General features: G+C 42.5%; 1 protein-coding gene and 1 long non-coding RNA gene across 3 annotated transcripts in view; one reads left to right on the forward strand and one right to left on the reverse strand.

The window, feature by feature from the left end:
* Positions 1 to 3,707, reverse strand: part of ANKRD1 (ankyrin repeat domain 1) — a 190,615-nt gene extending 186,908 nt beyond the window's left edge. Inside the window, exon 1 of the mRNA XM_083503227.1 lies at positions 3,638 to 3,707. The gene's annotated coding sequence lies outside the window, so the exon portion shown is untranslated. The remainder of the gene's footprint in view (positions 1 to 3,637) is intronic.
* A 262-nt stretch (positions 3,708 to 3,969) lies between these two features.
* Positions 3,970 to 10,979, forward strand: LOC310706882. Of its 2 annotated transcripts, none has more exons than XR_014526215.1 (2): positions 3,970 to 4,302; positions 10,680 to 10,979. It is a non-coding gene; the product is annotated as an uncharacterized lncRNA (long non-coding RNA). The 2 variants fall into 2 exon arrangements; XR_014526216.1 differs by lacking the exon at positions 3,970 to 4,302 and adding an exon at positions 10,213 to 10,404.
* Positions 10,980 to 14,937: the final 3,958 nt, after the last annotated feature.

Raw genomic sequence — 14,937 nt, forward strand, 5'->3', positions numbered from 1 at the left:
AGATACTGAGGGGAGGGAAAAGCTTTCCCAGACTTTGCCCAGGATTCAAGTCCTCAGGTTCACCCATGAATATGTACTGAAGACAGGTTTGGGTCTGGATATATGTAAGTTCATTTATTCTCCAGGGACTCCATGACCAGTTAAGGTCTACCACTACCTCAACAGCTCCTTATTTTCCACAGAGCACCCCAAGAATGTCAAAAGCATCATGATAAAATTCTTGGTTTATATGAATAGAAAGAAAGAATTGAATAGCATAAAATTACACATTGCGTGCATATAGTTGCATACCTGGCCATCCCTATATGAATATCCTCTTCTTTTTGTGGCATGTGGTAAGCCCTGGGGTTTAAATAAGGGGCTGCCAGCTCTGCAACTGTAGACAGCTGACCTCAGTTTGAACCTGACTTATTTTTGCGCATGGCGCTTGTAAAGTGATAACTGGAGTGGGTGAGGGTTAATTTTTTTTATGATGCAGGTATGTTTAAAGTACAGATCTGCCAGTGCTAAATGCAGGAGGTGTTTTGAAATTCAGGGCTGCTGTGTTTCTGTGCCCCCGAAATAGTATCTGTAGTAGCTCACAGAAAAATGGCAAAGCACAAGAGCTGAAAGTCTCTGTTCATAATATTTTTTTTTAAAAAAATTATTCATGCCTGGCAGCCCGATTCCATCCAGGGAGGAAACCCTGCCAAAGTAAATAATTCCAGAGAGCACCGGAGATAAGAAAGAGGCAAAGGAAGGGGTCTTAGCAGAAATTACTGGGCTATAAAGAATAACAAGAACTTCAGAGAGGTTAAATCTTACTTGCAGATATAGAAGCCTCCAACAGACAGCTAGTGTGCTTAATTCAGGCAATGGGGAGGTATTGGAGACACCCACCATTTGACTCTCTTTGCATTCAAGTTTCTGGGGAGGGGGAGGAATGAAAGGCAGTGTCTAGACTTATCAAAAGACCTCTGAGCTGTAGATGCAGACCTACATGGTTCCAGCAAAATTCCAGCTGCTGTTTGCATCTTGGTAACCTCCACGGTTACTGTAAGGATTAAAAGAATTAACAAAATTCCATAGAAACTTTGTCTTGAGGAATGCTAAGTACTGAGTTTCTTTTGGGGTGGGGTTCCTACTTACTGTGGATGTACTTATTAAAATGAAGGTAATTTAATAAAGATGATGAAAGTGTCCTTTAAAATATTATGATAAAGCAGGCTGAGAAAACTTGTTTTAGCAAGAGAGACGCAATCGCTTTGGGGCAATCTTTGCGGGTCAGGTGGGGTGTTACATGCTAGCAAGGGGCAGGATCCAAACCAAAGGTGATGCCAGGGAGCAAAGCTGCATGCAACGTGCTTTCACAGCCACACCACATTAACACAGCTCATGCACATAAATTCATCTGCGCATCCACACCTGTGACCTAGATGCTTTTGGACTGCTATATCCTCTGTGAAAGTGTGTCAACAGAATTTTGTTGTTTTTCTTCAGTGGTACTCCATATTTATTATATATATATTTTACTTCTTTCTGACTTAAATTCAGTTGTATTCCAAGGGCTTTGAGCAGGTGGCTCCAAGGCTGTTTTATGAGATAAAGCATGGAAAGATCCCCATTCCCAGGACCTCACAGTCTAAATATTCATAAGACACAGAAAGCCAAGGCACAGAAGAGGAAGCACCAGCTCAGCAGCATCTGAATTTGAGTAGATAATAGTCACGGCATAATGTGGTACTTAGGCTGAAGTCACACAATAATTTCAGAGAGCTGGAAGTGGTCTGAAAGAGGTGTGTCTTCTTCTGCATCCATATTTTATTTGTCCCACTGTCATCTCTGATCAAACAGGGTTGGTAAGGTTTTAACCTGTTTAGCTGAGGGGTTCAGCATACATAGTTTCCCAACAACACTGGGGTTTTTTTTATCTAGTTACATTGAATCGCATTCTATCATTTCATACTTCCCCCTATTGCTTTCCCCACTTAAATTTATTTTCTCATTCTTCTCCCATGGAAACAGTCATTTTCCCATTTCCAATACAGTGCTACTTCGGGTTAATAACTTAATTCGTTCTGGAGGTCCGTTCTTAAGCTGAAACTGTTTTTAACCCGAAGCACCACTTTAGCTAATGGGGCCTCCTGCTGCCGCTGCTATTTCTGGGTTAGTGGAGTCTGTAACCTGAAGCGTATGTACCGGTAACCTGAGGTACCACTGTACCTGCAAAGAAGCAGACTGCAGGGGGAAAGCACCGAGAAGGAGCTGCAGACAGGTTTGTTCCCTACTACCATAACAACCTGCATTGTTGATATAATTCATTCCTGTAAATTAAGCACGATTATAACACACTGTATCCCTCCTAAGTATTTAGACACCAAGCTAACACTAGCCGGTTCCATATACACTGCTGATGACAGAGAAAGGTTTTGTAAACTAACCAGAAAAAGAAGAAGGCCCAACCATTTTAAATGCCTTTCTAGGCCTCTAACAGATGCGTGGTCTGGAGAAATCAGCCAATCAAGCTTTTTACTACATAGAGATGCAAATCATTGCCTGCTAACATCAAATCAAGCTGCTGTTAAAGGCATTAAAACAGGTGACAGCTCCTCCAGTGAGGAGGCAGTTGCTTAATTTAGATTCTGCAACACTGGGGGAGGGGAGTAGGGCAATTTTATACATGAGGTTTAAATTAGCGTTTCCTTAAGTTAGCACACGTGGTGAAAGTAAAACCCATGTTGGCTGTAATGCACATGGACAGTACAATCCCATGTGTGGAAATAGCACTGTGTTCAACTGGCCTTACTTCCTCGTAAGTGGGTTTAGCATTGTAGCCTTATAGCACCATCTCCTACATGTTTACTTGGAAATAATTCCCATATGAATTTGTATCTTTTTGACTAAAATGTGGATTGTTGTTTTATTGCAACCCCTTAGTGTTTCTTGATATTGTTGTTCACACCCCAGTCTCTAAGGTTTCAGGAGACCCAGCCTCTTCCTTTCTCCACCTACTTGAAGCAAAGTACAGTCGTACTTTGGAAGTCGAATGGAATCCGTTCTGGAGGTCCGTTCAACTTCCAAAACATTCGGAAACAAAAGCACGGCTTCCGATTGGCTGCAGGAAGCTCCTGCAGCCAATTGGAAGCCCCATAGGACATTTGGCTTCCAAAGAACGTTCTCAAACCGGAACACTCACTTCCTGGTTTGCAGCGTTCGGGAGCCAAAACATCCGAGTACCAAGGCGTTCGGGATCCAAGGTACGACTGTAAGAGACTGATACCATTTCTGTAAGACAAGCTTTGCACAACTGAGCATAAAATGGAAGGTTCAGGATTAACGCTCCAACATGTTCTGCTCCTGCATTAGTTTTCTAGGGTAGTCATGAAAGATTTCTGACAGAAAGCAAGCCTCTGTGCCTGTATTTTAGACTCCATATCCAGGACTGCCGGTCTTTATTCTCTTCTACATAGAGAACCTTGATGGTTTTGTCTCCAGGAAAGGGAGGGGAAAGAAATACACCCTTCCAAAAGAATATCCAGCTACTAGCTATGTGCAGCAACACATCACCTGTGCTTCGCCATCTCTTTACTTACTGCAAGGGCAAAACACCTGGCAACATAAACTGCTTTGTCTCTTTTTAAAACCTCTCTCTCTCTCTCTCTCTCTCTCTCTCTCTCTCTCTCTGTGTGTGTGTGTGTGTCTGTGTGTGTGTCTGTGTGTGTGTGGTCCCTCCCTGCCCCCCGCCCCCAAAATAAATTTTGTAACTCTGGTCTCTTTTTACAACCAGAGTCACAATATTTTTGGGTTGGGGGAGGGACCACAAAAACCCATTTAGTCCAACCCCAATCTCATTATGATATACTGTTTTAAGAACTGTGTACTGGTCATTAATCAAAATCCAATGCTTGTTTGCTCAGAAGTAAATGATTAATCCCATTGTGCCTAACTTTGAGGTAAGAATTTTGGATTGGATTGTCAATTTCTCCTCAGCATTCCTTCATGTATTAGCAACTTTCATAGCAGACGATGGTGTTTTTAGTGTGGCAGTGGTCAGGTGGCTGTTCTTAACTTTAGCGTAGGTAATTCTGTGATAGTTTGTTCTTCACTTACGCCAAAGCAAGGCAAACTTTTTTTGCACAGATTGCTATGGATTCTGTTTCTCGATCTGTGCAGCTCTGATCGCTTTGACGCAAGGCTTGTTGTCAGCTGCAAGGCAGACTAATTTAGCTACAGAAGATGAGTCAACCTTTGTTTTGTCATTTTTGCCTTTCTGGCTCTTGTACAGCTTCTGACCACAGTTCAGCCGACAACACATTCTTGGAGGTAATTGCAGTCCTGTTAAAGGGAGTAAGGGAAGTTCTGTGGTTAGGCCACAGAAATGTGTCAGGAGATTATCTGCACACTTGCTTCTCAGAACAATCTCATTGATGCTTTAGGGGCTTCTGTATAATAATAATGTCTCACCTGCTCCAATTGAATCTATCCCCCTACTGAGCAAACTAGGCTGGGTATGCTCTCTAAATCCCTAATGCACATTAGAAACACGTTTTCCCTCTCAAAGAATTCTAGGCACTGTAGTTTGTTACGGGTCGCTTATAATTATTACTCTGTGAGAGGTGGACTACAGGTCCCAGAATTCCTTGAGGGAAAGACTCTGTTGCAAATGTGCTTTATAGAGTGCGCACAGCCCAAGTTTCTAGAGTTTGCCACATTTACACCTAGAACTTGCAGACTGCATATTATTGTTGTTGTTAATAATAATAATAATAATAATAATAATAATAATAATAATAATAATAATAATAATAATAAATTATGCACCGATTCAAGAATGATATGTACTGCAACAATACAAATGCATACCTTTAAGATACCTAGACACTGAGGGGGGAATTAATTTTATGCAAATATCATGGTACCTTGGTTCTCAAACATAATCCATTCCGGAAGCCTGTTCCAATGCATTCCAAAACCAAGGCGCTCTCTCCCATAGAAAGTAATGCAAAATGAAAAAAATAACATGAATTAAAGGTTTTGTTTTGTGAAAGATTTGGAAAGAAAGGAGGCGCTCTCTGTGACCCAGCAAGAAATGTGACCCAATATGGACAGGCAGACCTTTGCTGCAAGATAGATGGTCTTAGGGAGGAAGAGCCGTGGATCGGTTATCAGGCTGGGATCATAAATTTGAAAGGGCTGTTATCCTCCTGGAGAGACTAATTATGATGCAGCGGGTCTGGAAAGTTAATGAGCGGACATTTAGACTGTATTTCATCGGAGTGACAAGATGGCGAATGTTTGCTCGAACAAAAGCCTGGACTATTGGATTTCTGTGAGAGATCTACGAGAGAGCATTACAAAGCCCACACAGAGATATAAATAAGACTGTTTCTTTCAATCCACTTGTGGAGAGAACTCGGAGGTGACTGAAAAGGAAAATGAGTAACGACAAAGAGTTGAGAAGATGGGACTGAAAACATCATTGTAAACATGAAAGCAGCAGAAATATGGATGATTGGACTCCTGATGATCGCGAAGCATGGGTACCCCCCACAAAAAAATTTAATTTGGAAAACATTTGGACTTTATGATGTGTATTGATACAATTTGGACTAATTGGTATGATATGTTTAATTTGGTAAATGGAAACTTAATAAAAATTATTTTTTTAAAAAAAGAAAGTAATGCAAAATGAATTAATCTGTTCCAGACTTTTAAAAACAACCCCTAAAACAGCAATTTAACATGTATTTTACTATCTAACGAGACCATTGATCCATAAAATGAAAGCAATAATCAATGTACCATACTATAAAGTAAATAAAACAGTATTGTAGATGATAAAAATTAAAATTATTATTTCTTCTTACCTGCACTGATGATAGTCGATGTTTGGATGGGAGGCTTTTATCCATTTCCGCAATCACACAATCAGTAGCTGAACAGGGTTCCACATAGTCACAAAAAAAAAATTTAACCGAAAAAGCCTCAAAAACAAAAACGCAAAATAAATAGCAAAAACAAAAGCACCAGACTTAATCCATTCTGGAAATCCATTTGACTTCCGAAATGTTTGAAAACGAAGGTGCAGCTTCTGATTGGTGCAGGCACTCTGGAAACCATAGCCGACAGCCGCATTGGACGTTCAGCTTCCAAAAAGCGTTTGAAAATTGGAACACTTACTTTTGGGTTTTTGGTGTTTGGGAATCAAGGCATTTGAGAACCAAGGTGTTTGAGAGCCAAGGCATTTGAGAACCAAGGTACTACTGCACCATAAAAGTTCTTGGAGTGGGGCATACAGTGGCAAAGCCAAGGGAAAGCTCATTTACTACCATAACAGCCTTAGAGACCCATAGCAAATAAATGAAACAGAATAAAATCCATTCATAGTATTCACAACAAAGGGCAACACAACCTAAGATCTCTGAGCAAACATTCTCAACAGGAGGGAAACTGGAAGACAATTTCAAGGTGGGGGAAACAGATAGTGGGGAAAGAATGGAGCATCTTCCTCCCCACCATTCCTCTCCCAATTTCAGCCTCCCAATGCCACCTTTTATTTTTTTTAATCAAAAGAATGCAGTGCACATCATATGTGGTTTCAGCCTCTGTCACTGGGGCTAAATAGTAGCAATGGTGACGTCCCCCCTCCTTCCTTCCGCTAATGTTTTTAGATCCAGCGTTAGCAGTTTATAATTTTGGCAAATTAGTTGAGTATGTGGGTGAAGAATGGGGACAAGGCAACAATAATGCAACAGGTATAATCCTCCCACTCCTGCTCCATAAATTATACATTGACTTTGGGAAGTGAGTGCCATTCTTGCAGTCAAGTCAGTCTTCGATTTCATAAAGGCAGGTTTGTAAATCTCTTTGGAAAAAGACGCAAGCTGTGTAAAGAAGCAAAAAAGTAAATTCTATGTGAATAAGTTTTCCAAGACCAGTTATATACAAAGATGCAGATGAAATGGAGCTTTTTGTTTGTATCGATTTCTGCTCATGCAGGCCTGTGCGTAGATTTAACATTTAATTATATGGGGGGGGGGGGGTAAAGCCAGCCAAAAACTGTAATTAGATTCCATGTACTGCAGAGATATTTCTGGAGATAATCGTGTGGTGGGAGAAGAAGCAATTCATGCAAGGTCTGTGCCCAAATGTAGATTTATGAAACACAAACTGTAGGGGCAGAGGGACATGTGTGCTATTTTCTCCCATCTGAATGTAATTTATATTTTTGTATGAATATTTTAATAGTATGCAAATATTGCACTCTAAACTGAAGCACCAAACAAATTCCCCAATAGAGCAACTGCTACAAATGATCACAACTTAATACTGCAGAATTAATATAGGACATCTTCTTTCTCCCATTATCAAGGAATAGGCTAATCTCCAACATCCTAAACATTTCTGCTTACATATCCGTCTTGCAACATTCAACAGTGGGCTGTTTCTGTGGTGTGAGCATAGTATAGTGTTTTCTGGTGGCATGTACTGGAGGAGTCAAATGAGCTGTGCCCCTGGCACGTGTCTGTTCAGTTCTTTTATTATTAGACTGTAAATGTACAGGGTAAGAACCAAAGAAATGTTTGTCAAATTGAGGAGCCGCATAACTCCATGGCAATCTGCTGCAATGCACTTTTATTTAAAAATCATGTGTACGATCACTTCCTTGCAAGGTTCTTATACACACACACAAACACACTATATCCTTGTTCCAAATATAGGCTCGGTGTTGAGGGATACCTTTTCTCCTGCATGTGGCAGCCTCTTATATGAATTGAATGATGGTAAACGACATCGCACCCTCTGCTCATGGTGGGATCCTTAAGATGGTCAATTTGCCATGAAAATGGAGCTCCCTGATTAAGGGCAGAAAACAGACACCACTAGCAGACAGGGATTGCAATTTACAACCCAACAGGGGGAGCTGTAGCAATGATGTAAAACTCTGAGCAACGACTTAAGCAAAGAATCATTGGGTCTAGTGCACTGAAGGAGGGCAGTGTTGGAACTCTTAATTCCATATAGGTCCAGCAGCGGAGCAAGTTAATCAGGCGCCTGGGTCAGGGCCAGCTGCCCATGGGGGCACTGCGGGGCCTCCGAGGAGTCTGCCTGCCTCCTCCCACTCAGCTGCCCTACAGCTGAGGGGGAGGCAATGGGCGGACTGTTTGGGGCAGTGTGGAGCCTGCAGGCACTCAAGCCACCGCGTCACTCCCAGGAGAGACTCGTGCCTCAGGTGCGCTGCAGGCCCCGTGGTGAGTGCTGCCCACCATTTTGTCACCCCTCCTCAGTAGGGACACCCAGGACAGGCCTCACCTACCACACACCCCTTGCTACGCCCCTGTATAAGTCTCCTCTAAATCATGGATAATTTCTGTTGTTATATTGTATTTTATGTTGTGAACTGCCATGAGCTCTACAGATGAAGGGCAGTATAAAATAGTAATAGCAATAGTAATAGTTACGGAAAAGGTAAAGGACCCCTGGACGGTTAAGTCCAATCAAAGGCAACTATGGGATGCAGTGCTCATCTCGCTTTTCAGGCTGAGGGAGCCGTGTTTGTCCACAGACAGCTTTCTGGGTCATGTGGCCAGCATGACTGAACCACTTCTGGCACAACAGGACACCATGACGGAAACCAGAGTGCACAGAAATGCTGTTTACCTTCCCACCGCAGCGGTACCTATTTATCTACTTGCACTGGTGTGCTCTCGAACTGCTAGGTTAGCAGGAGCTTGGACAGAGCAACAGGAGCTCACTCCGTCATGCAGATTCAAACCACCAACTTTCTGATCGGCAAGCCCAAGAGGCTCAGTGGTTTAGGTCACAGCGCCACCCGCTTCCTTTAATAATAGTAATAATAAGCCCCTCCCAACTGTCCCCCAGACAGCCGCTTGAGGCAGTTGCCTAACCAAGCCTCCTGGTTTTACTCCACATTTGTAAAATAACTGCAAGGAAGGGGAGAAAGACAGCATCAGTGAAGTGAACTCATATCAGTGTGTCTGACCCATGAGGAATCGGGAAGGCTGTCATCACTTAAGCCTCAAGTTTTAGACCTGTTGGGTAAATTTCAGAGATAGGAACTCTTAGCTCATGCCACACGAAAAGTTGCTGAGCTCATGAAACTCTAGAGATCTAATGAGCTCCTGCTCTTGACATTGTTTTCTACTTATAGTAACTGGATGATGTCCAAGTGCCTTATCCCCTTTGCTGCTGCAATTCTATGCTCCACCGAGAACTTGGCTTGGAAGAGACTCTGCATTCCTTTCTGACTCCCCTCACAGACACTCAGCTCAGGGCTCAGAATAAATCCAGCAGCTATTAACACTTTGCAGTCTCTGTGTCTGCTTTCCCTCTTTTTAAAACAATCGTCTGTCAGCAGGGTGACCTGTGAGGGAAGCCTGTGCTCCCCTTGCTAGGTTGGGGTGAAGGCACTGCCAGCTTCTTTCTCCAAAGTGCCAGGGAGTCTGGCCACTTGCTATGTTTTCCCTGGGATTGATTTAAAGTCCAGTTGCCTGCAGTAGCCCCCCATGAGATGGTTCCGGACTGAGAACCACTGTTAAAACTGATATTTCCCCAGTGTTTTCATACAGTTGCATTTCATAAGCCTGAATGAAAGCATTAATACAACAATTGGTAATATGAATCACTTAGTTGGTGAAATCTACGAGTGTGTGTGTGTGTGTGTGTGTGTGTGTGTGTGTGTGTTCTTTATAAGATTTTAATCTAAGCTTTCCTCTCTAGCTGTATGCTCAGGCTTTTGGCTCTGAATTTAGATCATAATGTGGTATGAGTTATGGCCTGTTTTTTGTGTTTGCCCTTTTTATTATTGTTGGTGGATGAATGTTTTTATTTACGTTGTTTTGGGGTGTTTTTGTTTAAAGTTGCTTTGAGACATTTCATAAAAAGTGAAGAATGAGTATACAGTGGTACCTCAGGTTAAGTACTTAATTCGTTCCAGAGGTCCGTACTTAACCTGAAACTGTTCTTAACCTGAAGACCACTTTAGCTAATGGGGCCTCCTGCTGCCGCCGTGCCGCCGGAGCACAATTTCTGTTCTCATCCTGAAGCAAAGTTCTTAATCTGAGGTAATATTTCTGGGTTAGCGGAGTCTGTAACCTGAAGCGTATGTAACCTGAAGCGTATGTAACCTGAGGTACCACTGTAATAAATAATTCTTCGTTAAGTGAAGAAAGGCCTAAATGGTCGTAGTAGTGTGAGAAGGGGCAGATGATCTAGATAGTTGTCCACATTTTCCATTGGAGAGCGAACATATCTAACTGTGTATCGTACTGTAATAAAGAAAGAAAAGCTGGATATTCTGTTTTTCGGACAAAATATATTTGCCATGTCACAGAGAAGTTACAGCGCTAACTTCCTAGAGGGGAAGGAAGAACATCACATGGATCTTTGAGGTCAGAATCCTTTGTATGTACTTCTCAAAGGATGCATACCTATGTAATGGAAAACTTTCTCACTGTCCACTGCAGAATGTTATCACCGTGAGAGTGTAAATGTGGAGATAAATGAGAGTAAATGCAGAGATGCGCATGGTATACACATTCCAAACACTTAGACAGGCTCTGATACATAGACTAATTTGGAAGCTCTCTCATGTTTTTCCTCTGCCATTGAACTGATATAGCCTGTCACACAGAGGGATGAATGAATGAAGGATGATATTGTCCCTTTTTCCTCACCAGTCTTTTAGCACGTTGGCGAGAGAGACAAGAGTCCAACTGACCTGTGTCCGAACCTTGAGTGTGATGAGACCCCTGAAAAGAAGAAAGAGAACATCACTACAGGACCTAACCTATATTGGGAACCAAGGAATTTAACATCCTCTTACCATCAGCATAAGGGACCAGGGGGTTTCCCATAAGTCTGCTGGTATCTTCCTCTTTCTGCACCATTGTTGCTGTTTCGCCTATATAAGGAGCCACACTTGGAGAATTCTAGCAAGTTGCTAGAATGTAGGATATCATTAAATAGCTTTAAAGAAAGATCACAGCAGATCACTGATATTTGGCTTCTGCAACAACGTGACACTGGAAAACATGTCAAACTATTTCCTACCGCTGGGCAGCAAAGTTACAGTTTAGCAACATGTGTGACGGGGCAACACAGGGGATGAGGAATGGAGCTTTCTGTAGGTGGAACATGTTGAAAAGGGGGCTTGGTGTGAGCAGGTTGAAGAGTTCTCCTTGCAGCTGCTGTTGGTGTGGGAAGCATCTGAGATCCAGAAATTGCTGGCAGGGAAGAAAGGCAGAGTACTTGGCTCATTTTATGCTCAGCTTCATTGGGACCCGCTACCAGGAATATCACAAGGGGCTATTTAAAGATACCATCCACCTACCATCCAAGTAGGAAAAACTTGTCATCATAAAGATCCTGGCCACCAGAGTCCTATCCCTTCTTACTCAGTAATGAACTTGGGAAAGGTCACACAAGCTTAATGGACAAGTTGGCTGCTGTGGGTGACTTTAGACAAGTTCAGCTGACTCACAAGCTGAGATGGGGATATAGACACCATGACACACACACCCTAAGCAAGGCTGCTGTAGTGCAGTCTACATGGGGCTGTCTCTTGGAGACTGCTCAGAAAGAGTCGTTCATTCATTCATTCAATTTGTATGCCACTTTTCCACACACAAAAATCATGTTGAAAGTAGCTTACAACAAAGAGTGCTTCCTTCACTTTCCATCTTCCCACTTTTGCTTCCAGTTTCTTTGCACCTTCCAGGTCAAGGTCTGGGTATAGTTACACACAGCCCAGCAAGATTCTGGCAAATGAGCCTCATTTCTTCATTCAGGTGCTTCTGTTGTGGTTCCTGTTCACTATTATTGCTACTCAGAGCAACATTTGGATGAGAAACAAAATATGAAGGAGCTGACACCTAAAATGCCCACCCCTGGCCATTCCCCCCCTCCCAACACACGCACTTAAGTAGAATCATAGAACTGTAGAGTTGAAAGGGACCCTGGTGATCATGTAATCTAACCCCCTGCAGTGCAGGGATATCCAGTTATATCCATATGGGGATCACATCTGCAACCTTGGCGTTATCAGTACCAGGCCCTAACCAACTGCACGATCCAGGCCTCAAGGAGCAATACTGTTTTAGCATGTGTGTGTGTGTGTGTGTGTGTGTGTGTGTGTATAATGTTCTAGATTATAGACTTCTCCTTGAAAGATTGTTTTTTTATCCCGGTCCCAGACATCTCTCCTTGCAACTTAACTTCCGAGTCATTTGCTTAAGCCTTAAGACCACAGCTGCTTGCAATGCTAAGCATGCTTACTTGAAAGCAAGTTCCATCGCAATAAATGAGAGCAACTTCTGAGTCCAAAAGAAGCACACGCTCAACTAGGAAACGGTTCCTTTTCCCCCCATTCCTGTTGGAAGCGAACAGATTGAATTGAGGAGGTGAGGTGAGTTATGCCTTTCCCTGCATGCCAGGCTTGACTCCAACCCCCTTGGATTTCTGCCTGCCATATTTTTACCCCGTTCTTCTCCCTCTCTCTGGCTATGTGCGCAATGCGGAGGAAGTGCCTGATGCTTGGCAATCAGCGTGGGAAGATTGGAACTGGTGGCGAGTTTTAATACAGCGCTGTGGAAACCATCCAGAGACTCTTGTCTACCGCTCCCCCATTGTTCTGTCTCATGCTACACACGTCACCAATTTATGAGGGTACAAAGACACTTAATTTAAGCCACGGCATGAATGAATTTCCCCGCTAAGGGAGAGAGACCACGAGAGAAGGGGCAGAAAAAAAGAATGATTTGTGGCATCCAAAGTAGCTGCTGTGCAAAATCTCAGGGAAGGGAGCTTGAAAGCACTAGGCCAGGCTCTGCTGAGGGGGAGGGAAGGCTGAGCCCCACTGATTTTATAACGAATTCCCCACAAGGACTAATTTTACCTCATGACTCAAACTGAATTGAACAAAAATAGGTAGCACCTAGGTTTTTATTAGGCGTTGAGGGTCAAAGATCATTTTAAATGCTTAAAGCTTAAATAGGAATGGGAAATAAAAGTAAATACGTAGCTACTCCCACTGGATGTTTCTAAGTCTGTGGGAATTTGGGGCTAATACTCCTAAAGCATTGTTTACTTCTTCTCTCCTCTCCTCCCGTTGTTCAGTCCCTGTTCCTGCCAACCTAGCAGTTTGAAAGTACATCAAAGTGCAGGTAGATAAATAGGTACCGCTCTGGTGGGAAGGTAAACAGCGTTTCCGTGCGCTGCTCTGGTTCGCCAGAAGCGGCTTAGTCATGCTGGCCACATGACCAGGAAGCTGTACACTGGCTCCCTCGGCCAGTAAAGCGAGATGAGCGCCACAACCCTAGAGTCATCCCCTACTGGACCTAACAGTCAGGGGTCCCTTTACCTTTAGATTTCACAGGGGTAATCCTATAAACAGGCTTTTCCCAGGAAACTACACAGATAATGCATACCTAACTACTCTGCTCATCACCTTGTTAACAGTTACCTTGAGCATCTGAAGAATTTTTCTTCACTATGCTTTTGTATACATTAATAGTGAAAAGCACTTGCTGATGGCCAGGTGTGTGTGTGTGTGTGTGTGTGTGTGTGTGTGTGTGTGTGTGTGTGTGTACGAACCTATTTCTAAAAACTCAAGTATAGCAAAGCTGGGGTGGGTGGGAGAGGAATATCTATGTTTGTTCAATATAGTATGAGAAATGCAAACAGTACAAATCTCCCCCTTGTTAAAGGGAAAAAGGGAATCAGACTGTGGAGAGGAAAATCTGGAATGTATTTCTAAGGAGGGAAGATAATTTTACATAGAGAACAGTCACAGCAGGAGGATATATGGTATGAAGTATCAGCATTCAATGCTGCCCAAGTTTGGGGTGAAGTCTCTGAAATGCATCCTTGGGTCTACTATTTCCAGCTGTTTTCAATCAGCATAATTAACAACTGAGTCTATTCATCTGTTTAAAAAAATGAACTGCTTGAAGCGTAATGCATAATCTCATGTCATTGCTGTCCCAAAGTGTGGCCCATGCACACAGTCCCTCCAACTTATGCAAGGCAGCAGAAAGAATTATCAGGAGGAAACAGACTCCTAGAAGTCAGTGCCAGTCTTTGTTTGATTCTCCTCCAAAAGGTCTCTGCTTCAATGTAAGACTTGTCACAAGCTTATTTTAATACAGTGGTAAAGAGCCCTGCATTTCTGAAGCCACAAGGCATGCACAGACAAATAGCATACCTCTCTTCTCTTAAAAGCCAGCACAAAAATAAAATGAAAACTTTGAGAGGTTCTTTCTGTCTGAGAGGCACCCTCTGAGATGTTCTTATGGTTGTGTGATTTTTAAATCCATGAGAGCAATTTTGTTAATAGTTTTACCTTGAGGCATGAAAAGACATTTGGTAAACAAAAAGGCTTTGAACAAAAAGCTTAGACTTTGAGAGGAATTGTAAGGGCATTGCAGATAATGAAATGTCCTGACTGTTAACAACTTTCCATTGAAATAGGGAGGGGGGGACACGCAGCAAAGGATAGCCTGGACTCTTTTAATCGTTTTCCATGAAAATAACATGTTGCCTTTGTGCATTTAGAGCCTAACAAATAGAAAGCAACTTCTTCTTCTTCTTCTTCTTCTTCTTCTTCTTCTTCTTCTTCTTCTTCTTCTTCTTCTTCTTCTTCTCATTTGCTGACAACAAATGTTACTATGAAGGCAACAAGACATTTTTCACTTCTGTATACTGGATTTGCTTACCAAATAATGCGAAATAATTCACTTCTGTTTACTGGGTTTGCTTACCAAATAAACACACATCAAGGGTTCACTTCATTCAAAAGTGAAGTTCATATTTTTGCATCTGATGATGGAGGTTGATTCTAGTCCACAAAATATCGTGCCATAATACATTTCTTAGGGTTGTAGCCAATGTTGTGTGTCCAGAGTTCCACTTGCACAACAGAACTTCTCCTTCTTCTCC

The sequence above is a fragment of the Podarcis liolepis genome (assembly GCF_965112155.1).
Source record: "Podarcis liolepis genome assembly, chromosome: 5".
Classification (NCBI taxonomy): domain Eukaryota; kingdom Metazoa; phylum Chordata; class Lepidosauria; order Squamata; family Lacertidae; genus Podarcis; species Podarcis liolepis.